Genomic DNA, 13,300 nt, shown 5'->3' with positions numbered 1-13,300 from the left:
CTCCCTCTTGAAATGAAAAAAATTCTAAGAGATATGATAGTAAACTTCTCCCTCTTTGACAACACATGTGAAAGACAAGATTTCACATTAGTATCAATGTACCTTGAGTACTGATTCATCTACAATATGCTTTTGACAATACTGCCTCAACTGATAGATTTTCAACCTGGTTCTTATTGATGCATCACTAAACTTTATTTAGTGAGCTTCAGATAGGGGAATGACCCCTAGCTTACTTCTGAGATAGAAGACTGCATCCTTAGCAATGGCTTGGTAAATATATCATCAATCTATTCTTTTGTATTCACATATTCCAATCTAACTTCTTTAACCTAAACTAATTCTCTTACAAAGTGATGTTTTATAGCAATGTGCTTTGTTTTAGAATGCATCATTAGATTCTTTGATATATTGACTACACTGGTGTTATCACAATATATGACTACTAGCTCTTTGAATTCAACCTTCATTCCTTCCAATAGTTGTTTGAACCAAACAATGTTAGAATAGTTTACTACTACTACCACATACTCTACTTCTGATATGGATTGGGATGTGCAGTTTTACTTCTTTCTTGTCCAAGATACCAGTCTTTTACCAAGAAAGAATGCTCCATCACTAGTACTTTTTCAGTCATCAAGACTTCCTACCCAATTAGCATCAGTAAACACCTTTAATTCCATATTGCCTCCAGGTTTGTACCATAAGCCATAATCTTCAATAACTTTTAGATACCTCATGATTCTTTTTATTACCATATTGTGGTTTTCTCTGGGTTTTGTTGAGAATATTTCCACTATCCCAATTGCTAGGGCAATGTCAAGCCTTGTATATACTACATACTATAATTTCCCAATCATTAATTTGTAAGAGGTTTGATCTACTTATTTGGAGTCATCATCTTTGGTAAGCTTATGTCCAGTACACTGGGAGTTCCAACTAGTCTTGAATCTTCCATTCCAAACTTATTTAGTATTTCCTTGATATACTTAGATTGAGTGATGTAGATACCATTTTTGTTCTATTGAATTTTCAATCCAACAAAGAATTTTATCTCACCAAACATGGATATTTTGAATTCTTTACTCTTTTTTCCTGAAAATGCTTTGCATAAGTCATCATTTCCTATAAATAGAGTATCATCAACAAATATTTTTTCCAACACAATCTTCTTATCTGGTCCTTCCTTGATATACAAACTATTGTTCTCATTTTTTCTTTGAAAATTAATATGTATCAAATAGTTATGTAGCCTTTCATACAAGGCTCTAGGAGATTGTTTGAGACCGTATGGTGCTTTGTGTAATTTGCAGACCATGTCCCTTTTGTTAGGATCTACAAAACCTTCTCATTGTTTAATGTAGGCTTCCTCATCCAAAATTTCATTCAAGAATGTAGATTTAACATCCATCTAATATACTTTGAATCCTTTGCGAGCTGCATATGCAAGTAGAGTCCCAACACCTTTTAATCTTGCAATAGGGGCAAAGGTTTCACCATAATCAATACCTTCTTCTTGAGAATAGCCTTTACATACTAGTCTTGCTTTGTTTCTTGATACTTTTCCATCTTCATTTAGTTTATTTTTGAATACCCATTTTGTACTAATCACATTTTTATCCTTAGGCCTGGGGTCCACGTATTGTTCTTTTCTATTTATTCTATTTCTTCATTCATAGCCTCAATCCAACTTTCATTTTCTAGAGCATCCTTAACACTTTTAGGTTCAAATTTAGCAAGTAAACATGCACCTTTTAATTTTCTTATTGTCATTGTTTTATTTGATTTGTCTCCAATGATCTGATCAGGTGCATGATGCCTTCTAACATATTTGGCCAATACAGGTTCTTTGACTTGTGAATGAAGTTTGTTGTCCTCATTTTGAATCTCAACTTCAAGCTCAAGCTCTATTATCTCTAACTCGAGTTCTTCAGACTCGGTATGCACTAGCCTAATAGCCTTTGAATGTGACTCGAGTCCTTGTGACGCAGTTTGCACTTCCTACAACTTGATAATCATTGGAGATTTAGGGAGCTCAAGAGATGAAGTCTCCTTTCTATCAAATATGTTTGGCAATTTATCAAGTTCATAGTAGACAAATCTTATGTAATCCTCTTGCTCCTATTTTCTTTCTTCTTCACTCCTTTCTACAAATTCATCAATTCTTACATGTGCACTTTCTATTATCTTGTGAGTAGACATATTTAGACATTTGTATGCTTTGCTTTTGTAGGAGTATCCTAGAAATATACCCTCATCACCTTTTACATCAAATTTTCCATTTCTAGATTCTTTCAAGATATCACATTTGCTGCCAAATACTTTCAAGTAACTTACATTGAGTTTGTAGCCATACCATAGTTCATATGGAGTTTTGTTTGAGTCCTTCTTCAACTAAACTCGATTCAAAGTATGAACTGTAGTGTTGATAGCTTCCTTTTAGTATTTGATAGCAACATTATTCTCAATCATTAGTGTCCTTGCACAATCCATGATGGATCTATTTCTTCTTTTAGCTATTCTATTATGCTCAAGTGTGCCAGGGGTTGATACTTTTCTTTTGATTCCTCTTTCAATGTAGAAATTTTTGAATTCATTGGAGATGAATTCACCACCTATGTTTGATCTTAAGCATTTCAATCTCCTTCCAGTTTCTTTTTCTACTCTTGCTAGATACCATTTGAGTTTCTCAAAGGCTTTTGAGTTTTCTTTTAGATACATTACAATCATCATTCTAGAATAGTCATCAAAAAAATGAATGAAAAATTTTTCTCCACTATAACTTTTTATTCCAATGGGTCCACATAAGTTAGTATGCACAATTTCCAAGACATCTTCTGACTGGTAGTTTTTTCTCTTAAAACTAGTCTTTCCCATTTCACCAATTTGGTGATTTTTGCAAAATCCAACATTAAGTTTTTTTAAACTAGGGATACCTCTTACTCTTCTAATTTTACTTATCTTGACCATATTATCAAAGTTCACATGAAATAGTCTTTTGTGCCATAACCATCTTTATCCTACTTGAGCAATAAAACATGATCAATCATCAAGATCAAGATAAAATAGGTTACCTTTTGTTTGCTTGACTATTCCAATCAGATTTCCTTTGTCATCTAGCAGTCTTGCCTTGTCATTCATGAACTCTACCTTGAATCCAATGTTGTTTAGTTATGCCACACTCAGTAGATTTTGTTTTAGTCCTTCAACCCAATAGGAATTATCACAAACAAGTTCATTTGTTAATGAGATATGACCTTTTCCTTTTATACAAAAAGGTTCATTGTTACCAAATCTTACACTACCTCCATCATAGTGTTCAAAATACTCAATCTTTGTTTTATCTCTACTCATATCTATCTATGGTCTATGTATCATTTTTACTAACATGAGAGATAAGTGTCATCTTATCTCCTTCATCATCAGATTCATCTTTTACAGCAATATAAATTATTTTATCTTCACTATCATCAAAATCTTTAGCCATAAAACAAGTTTTCTTACCTTTGTCTTTGTAAGATTTGTGACTTTTGAATTCCTTCTTGCCTTTATACTTGTGGCTTTTGTTCTCATCCTTGCTTTCTTTGTTTAGACACCTAGTAGCAATCTGACCAATTTCTTCACAAGAAAAATAGATTAGAGGGATTTTACCTTTGTACTTTCCTCTACTCTTGGAATATTTCTTTGCAAGTAGGGCTTCAATTATTTCAAGATCACTGTCAAAACTTTCTTCAGTTTCTTCCTCACTTCTTGATTGATTGTCTTTTATTTTCTTGCCTTTTTCTTTGAGTGAGAGTTTAGCTTCAAATGTAGATTCAATATTCTTTGAAGTAGGAACATAGTTGTCAAAGTTGTCTTGTTTAAAGGTTTTCAGTCTTCCTACTAGGGCATCCAAGCCTAATTTGTTATTTGAATCACATATCTTTTTTTGAATAGCAGACACTCTGATTGCATAGATAGGAAGAAGAGTTCTGAGTATTTTACTTACAATAGTTTCCTCTTTGATGTCTCCTATAGATGCTCTAATTGCATTTACACTGGCCTTGATTCTTTCCACATATTTTGCAACATTTTCATCTTCTCTCAATTCTCATTTGATCAAATTGTCCTTTGAGACTCTCTACTTTGGCTCTTCTTACATTTTCATCTCCTCCATAGATATCCTTTAGTTTGGTCTACATTTCATGAGTAGTTTTGTAGTCTTTTATTTCATCAAATTCAGCATAACTAAGGGCAAATGCAATATCAATCATCATGATATTATGGTTTTTTTTCTCAGCAATATCTTCAACTGATAATGTTCCTGCGAGAGTTTTGTATTCTTCATCAAGTTTTTTTCAACTTGAATCACTGATGGTAGCTAGACAAAGCCTCATTAGTCCTTGCCATGTTGAAAAGTTGTCTCTATTCAGCTTTTGAATCTCTCTCTTGTAAGACATCCTAATCTTTAGCTTAGGTCCTTGAAACCTTTCCTACAAGCACCAAGAGCTCTGATACCAATTGTTGGAAATATAAGAGGAGTAACTAAGAGGTGAGGGGTGAATCAGTTACTACAAAATAAATCCCAAATATTTTAGATGTCAATACAAAATTAGAATTTGAAAAGTGAATACTGTTGATGCTTGGTAAACAGACTATAACTTGGTAATAACTTAATTAGCTCGGTAAATGATCAACACGTAAACTTTAAAATGTTATCTATGATTACCATTACTTTAACTTAGTTGCAAGCACATAAAAGAAAATAGAATGAACATATTTGACACTAGGATTTAATGTGGAAACCCAATTTGGGAAAAACTACTAATTGCAACTAGCTACTATTTTCACTCTTCTAAAGTGAGCCCTATTAGGATCTAACCCTAATAAAGGTTACAAAACATACTATTTGGTGTGACCCTATTAAAGGATTTAATCACTCTATTAGGAGTGGCCTTGTTAGAGGTCTTGAAACAATTCAATGGAATTGCCACCTTGTTAGAGGATTTACAAATGGCTGTTAAACCAACTTTGTTAAGAGATTTTGGATCGTTGCTACAATGGTTAGAGAGTAACAATGAAATGATCTGATTGAGATGCAACTAAATTGCTGATTACAGATCATAGTTCTGGCTTACACTTGATCCTTCCTAATTGAATATCACTTTTTCGCTCCACAAGGATATGCTACTTATCCTTAAAATTTGCTTGCTTTCTTCATCTCTTCCAATTCATTCAATACAACTTGCACACTTTGAAATCACAACTTGACATTTTACTTATACCTTCTAGATTATCAAGTCAGCTCAAATACAAATTAGAACAACTAATATTCATCACCATATTTGGCTAGAACCAATAGATAAAACAATTAAACTTCACATGCCAAAACAAAAAAATCCTTTGTTAATCCTTTGTTAGTTGACCCAGCTTGGTAGAAACTAACTCAGAAGTGATTTCCTATGTTAACCAACAAAAGCTTAGTTAACACTATGATCTTGTGAGAATCATTTGGTAACTAAGTGAACTCGGTTAACACTAACTCTATTCAACTTTCCTTCGCTAACCAAGTGATCTCAGTTAACAATCTTAAGAATGCTCAGTAGACAAGGAAAACTATCTTCACTAACCAATTGAACTTGGCATGCACTGACTATCAACTGATATGACATTTGTGTAACATCAAAGGCAACACACAATTAATCAATTATATCCAACAGATAAATGAATGCAAGAAAAGATGTCATCGTATAAAAGGAAAGCAAGTCCACAAAAGGGAGATAATGGATCCTATGATATATATAGAAAGAGGAAATAGGGCCCTTTCCCCCAAAGTGAAGAGACAAGGGAAATGACTATTATGTTGCTCACAAAGTACGACAATGAGCCCCTAAAAGATAGGCTAACAATGTCACAAACCTAGGAGTAACATAATAGGGATGTAAATTTATCAAGTAAAATGATCATGAAAAAGATACCATTGATTGTTACAAGTCATATGAGACATAACATAAGAAAATGAATTTAAAATAAAGGTAAAGCATAGAAAAAGAAATTATCTTAGGTGTAATTAGATGGAAATGTAAAGAGAGTAATCATATCATCTAAGGGTACCCCATGAGGAAGAGAGTAATATGTTTCCTTATCTAAAGGTTCATCAAAAATAGCAGATTCATCCAGAGAAGGAAGAAAACACACATTAAAAGAGGAATAATCATACTCAAATAAATTTCATGGGGTAAAGAATATTTTACATTCCTATCCAAGGACTCATCCCAAATAGTACCACTATCAAGGGTAGGAATATCATGAATTGCTAAAGGTTTTTCAATATCATCTTGGAAAAGACTACCCTTTGAAGGGAAGTTGGACTAATGAAAGGAAAAATTAAGCTCTCATCATATGCATGAAATGTAACATCTTAAATATCACAATTGAAACTTGAAAAGAAATATAACAACCCCATTGAAATGAAGTACAATGAGTATGAAAGGAACTAGATGCACTTTTTTTGGATTTTCAAAATGCAAATATATGAAATGTAAGATATATGGAAACAATGCAAATGAAAAAGTATATTTAAATACCACTAATGTAAGAAATAACATAAAAAGTATATCTACATATGCCAAGAAGAAATCTAACTCAAGATAAAAGAAAAAGATGTAGAAAGTCGGGTTCACTAAAGATGGTTAACACCCAATGCAAAGAATTTAACTCCAATAGGAAAACTACTTAGGAAGTTTTATTTGGGGGGGAAGGGGTTGCCTCATTTAAACCCTAGTATATTTAAATACCATTGATGCAAGAAATATCATATGATGTAGATCTAATTACTCCAATAAGAAATCTAACTCCAAGATGAAAGAAAAAGATGTAGAAAGTCAAGTTTACCAAAGATGGTAAACACCCAATGCAAAGAATATAACTCTAGTAGAAAAGTGCATAGGAAGTTAGGTTCACCATAAAGAAGGTTAACACCCAATGCAAAGAATCTAACTCCAATAAGAAAACTGCATAGGAAATTGGGTTTACCAAAATGTGTTGGGGTAAAACAAAATCAACCACACTAACACATTTAAAAGTGGGAAGACCAAGATCCACCTATTAAATTAGATTTTATTGAAACAAAAGGAAGTATAATTGTGTAATCTAATGTGAAAGGATTGAATAAGCTAAATTTATTTCTCTCTCACCCTCCACCTTAAGAGGGTTTAAGAAAGTAAGATGACAAAATGTAAAAAAATAGAAAATAGGAAGATAATATACCATATGAAATTCAAATCTAAAAAAGACTTATCAAATGAGCTCCAAGATTGTTGAATCTTGTAATATTTGTTAAAACCTATAAGTTCTACAAAACCCAAAAAATATTTTGTGATCTAGAAACGGTGACTTCCTCTTGTGATAGTGACCTTTTTTACCTTGCTCCAATCATGGGTGACCTCTACGACTTTGCTAAATTGTGTTTGACTCTGATTTCAATTTCACAATTCCAATAAATGATAGAAATTATATCCATATATCAACATGTTCACCAATCTAAGATCTAAATCTTGCAAAATAAAGGACTTTTTGTTTGTTGTTGAATTGAAAGAGAAATAGAATGCTATAAAGTAGTAGTGATTGATCTAACATTAAGAAATGTAAATCTATGAATATTCTCTTGAATTTAGAATGGGATCAAGTAATATCATTAACTCAATTTCAAGAACCCTAGGAAATGATATCAAAGTGAAACCAAAACTTGCATGAATGAATATGCTTGAAATATGCCTTAGGAATGAATGTAAAAGATGCAATAAAGGATCTTGAATATATGACAGGAAATATTAAATGTTGAAAGTGTTAGCTCTTGCATAAACTCCTCCAATAGCTTGAATGCATGAATTACTATTTTTCAATAAATAGATTTCATGTTTGCCTTGAACAATTGAAGATTGCTTGAGTACTTGAGAGCTTGAGTGTATGAATGTTTGTGGATGGGGGATGATATGAAAAATGGAGCATAACTTGTTCAATTTTTCTCCATTCTTTTATCCAGAAGAAGCATTAAAAAGGTCTCTTCAAGCTCTCTTTAGATTCTTTGTAAATTTCATCATAATTTTCCAAATGTACACATGGTACTCATTTGAATCTTCTTTTCTCTTATCGTAAGTAATATTTTCTAGCTTCTAGGTTTTGGTTTATTGAATTGTAGGGGGTGTTTGATTTCATGTTTTGTATAATTTACTTCAATAAACTCAAAATTATATCAAAATAAAACCTTTTCTAAAATATATTTCTAAAACCTCTTTTTTTCTGGAACTCCTAACCTCTCATAACTATCACACATAGAAATCCATGATGACATTCCTTCCCTAGTCAAAAAGGTTGTGGTCTTGTTTTGATATAGTGTAGCAATTTTACAGAGGCCTTTCAAGGTCATGTAGCATAGGAACAAGATGGATGAGGCAATGAGATTAATTAATTTACAAGTATCAAAAGGTCCACTATTTTACGTTGATGGGTGCAATACCCCTCTAGCTATGTGGACCAAGCTTAATGGCGTGTTAGGTACAATGAATGAGTCCATGGCACTTTAGATTGAGGCAAAGCTTACATATCTTGTATCAAATACTTCTCCTTCCATTGATGACTTCAAGTTGAAGTTCAAATAGCAGAGATCTTTATTGCAAGGTTATGGGAAGATCAAGACTGACACTGAGTGCATTTATCTGATTATTTCTAAGCTTCATGGAAACTTTAAAAAAATTTCCTCTACCTTCCATTCAACCATAGATGCTTTGGACACTAGATTTACCATGCCATTATTTGAAGTTTTTTGTGATCATTTCACTTGAGAGAAAGTTAGTCTCTCTTAGTTGGATTCTCTCACAAGCTCACAAACTCATGCATTGGTAGCTCAAACATCTTCTAAAAATAAGGAGAAGAAATAGAAATCACATCCTAAAAAGCATCAAATTGATTCTAACCCTCCCCTCTCATCAGGCCCACCTCCTCATAAGGGAGATAAATCAAAGCTAGATAGACTAAAGTGTTCATATTTATAATAAGCATGTAATGTCTCCACTAATGAGGACAATAATACCTACAAAACCAATGTTAAGACTTTATACAATAATAAAATATATTTCACTATCCTACCCTCTATCCTAACCCAACCTTAAAGAAGTCTCCACATTGGGATCAGTAACCCTCTTGAGGATCCTTGGATACCTGGTTACTTCTTTGTCTTCTATGAAGTGCCCCCTTTAAGGTCATTCCTAGAAGAGACATTCTATATCCAAGACCTTTGACACATGCATATGTTAACATCTACAAAATATCTTGGCCTTATAACTATAATAATATCACTCTCTTCCCAAAGGGACTCTCTTGATCTTAAGTTATTAACCACATTAAGATCACTCTCTTCCCAAAGGGGTTCTCTTGATCTTAAGCTATTAACCATATTAATATCACTCTCTTCCCTAAAAAGGGACTCTCTTGATCTTAAACCATTAACCATTAAGTCATGTGTGTTATCCATTTTAAATTGCATCTTTACATATGCATATGCATATGCATAAATTATCCACAAGTATGATTCATTAATATAGATAAATTTATAAACATAATTAAATAAATATAATCCATAAACATACCTTTCTTACCTTCCTCTTTGCTTGGTCCATGTGGCTCTATCGTTAGCCAACCCTTCAATGAATTCATCCTTCTAGATTATCTAAACTCTATATTTTCTTTCTAAAATTCTTCCTTTTTCTAATTATAAGGAAAGGATAAAATATACTTTTTGGTTTCTTCTTTTTCAAGAGTCACAATCTTTCCTAATACAAATCCTTTGAAAAGTCACAGCACTTCATGGTTATAATCCTTTTGAAAAATTACAACACTTCATAATTAAAATCCTTTGGAAATGTTCCAATGCTTTATAATTACAACAAATTTGAAGAGTCGCAACTATTCATAATTATGACCCTTTTAAAGGTTCCCATCCTTTCAATATCATAGATACCTTTTCAAAAAGTTACTTCCTTATTTTCTTCATATTACTTTCCTCTTTCATTTTTCCTCTTTGATCTCCTATTTTCTCCTCTTCATTTTCCCCCTCTCTAAAATAAACTCTCCTCTCTTTTATATCTTAATTTTAAGGAGTCATGTCTATTTGTTAAATATCTCTCAAATTTTCATTAGATTTAGTTATTTTATATGATTTATTTATTTACTTATTTGTGTTTATTATTATTATTTGTTATTAAATTCAATTTAGAAACTTAACTTACTTTCTACAATATTATCTCTTGTATTTAATTGTATTTCTTTATTTATTCATTTTTAATTATTTAAAATATTATACAAAATATTATTCCATTGATAAGATAGATTAAATTATTATTATTTTCTATATATATATATATATATATATATATATATATATATATATATATATATATATATATATATATATATATATATATATATATATATATATTGGTATTAGTTTTAATATTACTTTATTGTCATTATTTATTTAATAACATTGTATTATGTAATTATTATGAAAAATCTATCTTAAAATGGGGATATGACAATCTACCCTTCCCCAAATTGCTTGTCCTCAAGCAATTAGAAAATTTCTTCTGTTGAGTTGAAATAGACATTTCTTTTAGTTTGAATTCTTATGTTGTTGTCATGGATATGTTTGAATCCTTTCTAATAGTCATTAACTTTCAACATTAATCTTTCATATAAATAATTTTCTAGATCCTTTTTAACCCTACAGGATGGCAAGATCATGCTCTGATACCATTGTAATGTCCCCACTAGTGAGGACAATTATTTAATACCTGCAAAATCAATGTTAGAATTTATATAATAATACAATATATTTCACTATTCTACCCTCTATCCTAACCCAACCTTAAAGAAGTCTCCACATCAGGATCAATAACCTTCTTGAGGATCCTTGGATCCCTGGTTACTACTCTATATTTGATGAAGGGTGCTCCCCTTAATACCATAAACACATAATAGAAACAAGGAAATAACAATAGATGCGAGAACAAAATATGGACTTCTTATTATCACCACAAATGCAAAATTACAAAATTTAGATTTACAATATGATAACCCACATGGGTGCCTTCATTATAGTAATCTACAAGACAAAGTTGTGAACTATCACCCAGAATTGTCTTAGACAATGTTCAGGCATTTCTTAAATACGCAATTTTATGCCACCAAGGAAGGTTCTAGACATTCAAACTTAGTACCTAGGGCCGACAGACCCTAACAATACATATAAAGTTGGCCAAATAAATTTTTGACATTTATTTGGGATGTTTTGGTTGGCCCAACTTTAGAAGACCATAACTCTTGAATCATTGCTCTGATTGGCTATTATAAGCACTTTTTGGAAACCCCAGCTTTTGATCTACAAGCTCAAATCTACGCAAGCGCTCATCCATTGAGTTTTCAAACCTCATCCGGGCACTCTAAAGCCTCCAACGATGAGCCTGAAGTTTATTTACCAAAATTTTAAATCAAAAATCTGCAATAAATCCATGAATACACATGATATGGACTAAGCTTCAACTAGTAGGCTAATATATCCAAGATTAATATCCACCTCTAAAATTAGGACATTCTGAGCTCATATGACAAGCTTACTAAGAATAGTAAGTTTCCAAAAATAGTAAACCCCCTATATACTAGTTCTTATTAAAACAGAAAAGGTTGAAAATTAAAAAAATATTTTTGGGTGATGCAAGATTTCCCTCAAACCCAGAATGCTCCTACATCAGTCTTCTATGAATTGCTCCCTTTAAGGTCCTTCCTAGAAGAGACATTCTATATCCAAGGCCCTTTACACATATGCATATGTTAACATCTATGAAATATTTTGGCCTTATAACCATATTAAGATCACTCTATTCCTAAAGGGACTCTCTTGATCTTAAGTTATTAACCACGTTAAGATCACTCTCTTCCCAAAGGGACTCTCTTGATCTTAAGCTATTAACCATATTAATATCACTCTCTTCCCTAAAAAGGAAATCTCTTGATCTTAAACCATTAACCATTAATTCATGTGTGTTATCCATTTTGAATTACATCTTTGCACACACACACACACACACACACACACACACACACACACATGCATAAATTATCCACTAGTATGATTCATTAATATAAATAAATTTATAAACATAATTAAACAAATATAATCCACAAACATACATTTCTTACCGTCCTCTTTGCTTGGTCTATGTGGCTCTATCATTAGTCAACCCTTCAATGAATTAGCCCTTCTAGATTATCTAAACTTTATATTTTCTTTCTAAATTTCTTCCTTTTCTAATTATAAGGAAAGGATAAAATATACTTTTTTGTTTCTTGTTTTTCAAGAGTCGCAACCTTTCCTAATACAAATCCTTTGAAAAGTCACAACACTTCATGGTTATAATCCTTTTGAAAAATCACAACACTTCATAATTAAAATCCTTTGGAAATGTTCCAATACTTTATAATTACAATATTTTTGAAGAGTCGCATCTATTCATAATTATGACCCTTTCAAAGGTTCACAACCTTTCAGTATCATAGATACCTTTTCAAAAAGTTGCTTCCTTATTTTCTTCATATTACTTTCCTCTTTCATTTTTCCTCTTTGAACTCCTATATTCTCCTCTTCTTTTTTTCCCTCTAAAATAAACTCTCCTCTCTTTTATATCTTAATTTTAAGGAGTCATGTCTATTTGTTAAATATTTCTTGACTTTTTATTAGATTTAGTCAATTTATATTATTCTATGTTATATTATTTATTTACTTACTTACTGGTGTTTATTATTATTATTTTTTATTGAATTTTATTTAGAAAATTAACTTATTTTCTACAATATTGTGTCATCTATTTAATTTTCTTTCTTTCTTTATTCATTTTGATTTTATTCATTTTTAATTATTTAAAATATCATACTAAATATTATTTCATTCATAATATAGATTAAATAATGATGATTTCCTATTTTTTATATTTTAGTATTAGTTTTAATGACTTTATTGTCGTTATTTATTTAATAACATTGCATTATGTAATTATTATTAAAATTCTATATTAAAATGGGGATATGGTTGTCCACCTAGTCATGATGAGTCACAATGCTATGAGAAGTTAGAGAGCTATGCTAAACAAGTTTAAGATTTGACAAATCTCCTTCAGAAGAGCAACATTGATATTCCTTCTACCTCTCATGGATCTTCTTCATCGTCATTTCAATCAGATGGTAAAGACATAGGAAAGGGTCATGCATT

The sequence above is a fragment of the Cupressus sempervirens genome, chromosome 5, assembly GCF_028749045.1.
Source record: "Cupressus sempervirens isolate cs-2001-9-10 chromosome 5, ASM2874904v1, whole genome shotgun sequence".
Classification (NCBI taxonomy): Eukaryota; Viridiplantae; Streptophyta; class Pinopsida; order Cupressales; family Cupressaceae; genus Cupressus; species Cupressus sempervirens.
The sequence above is the reverse complement of the archived record's forward strand: the minus strand, read 5'-3'. Positions refer to the sequence as shown.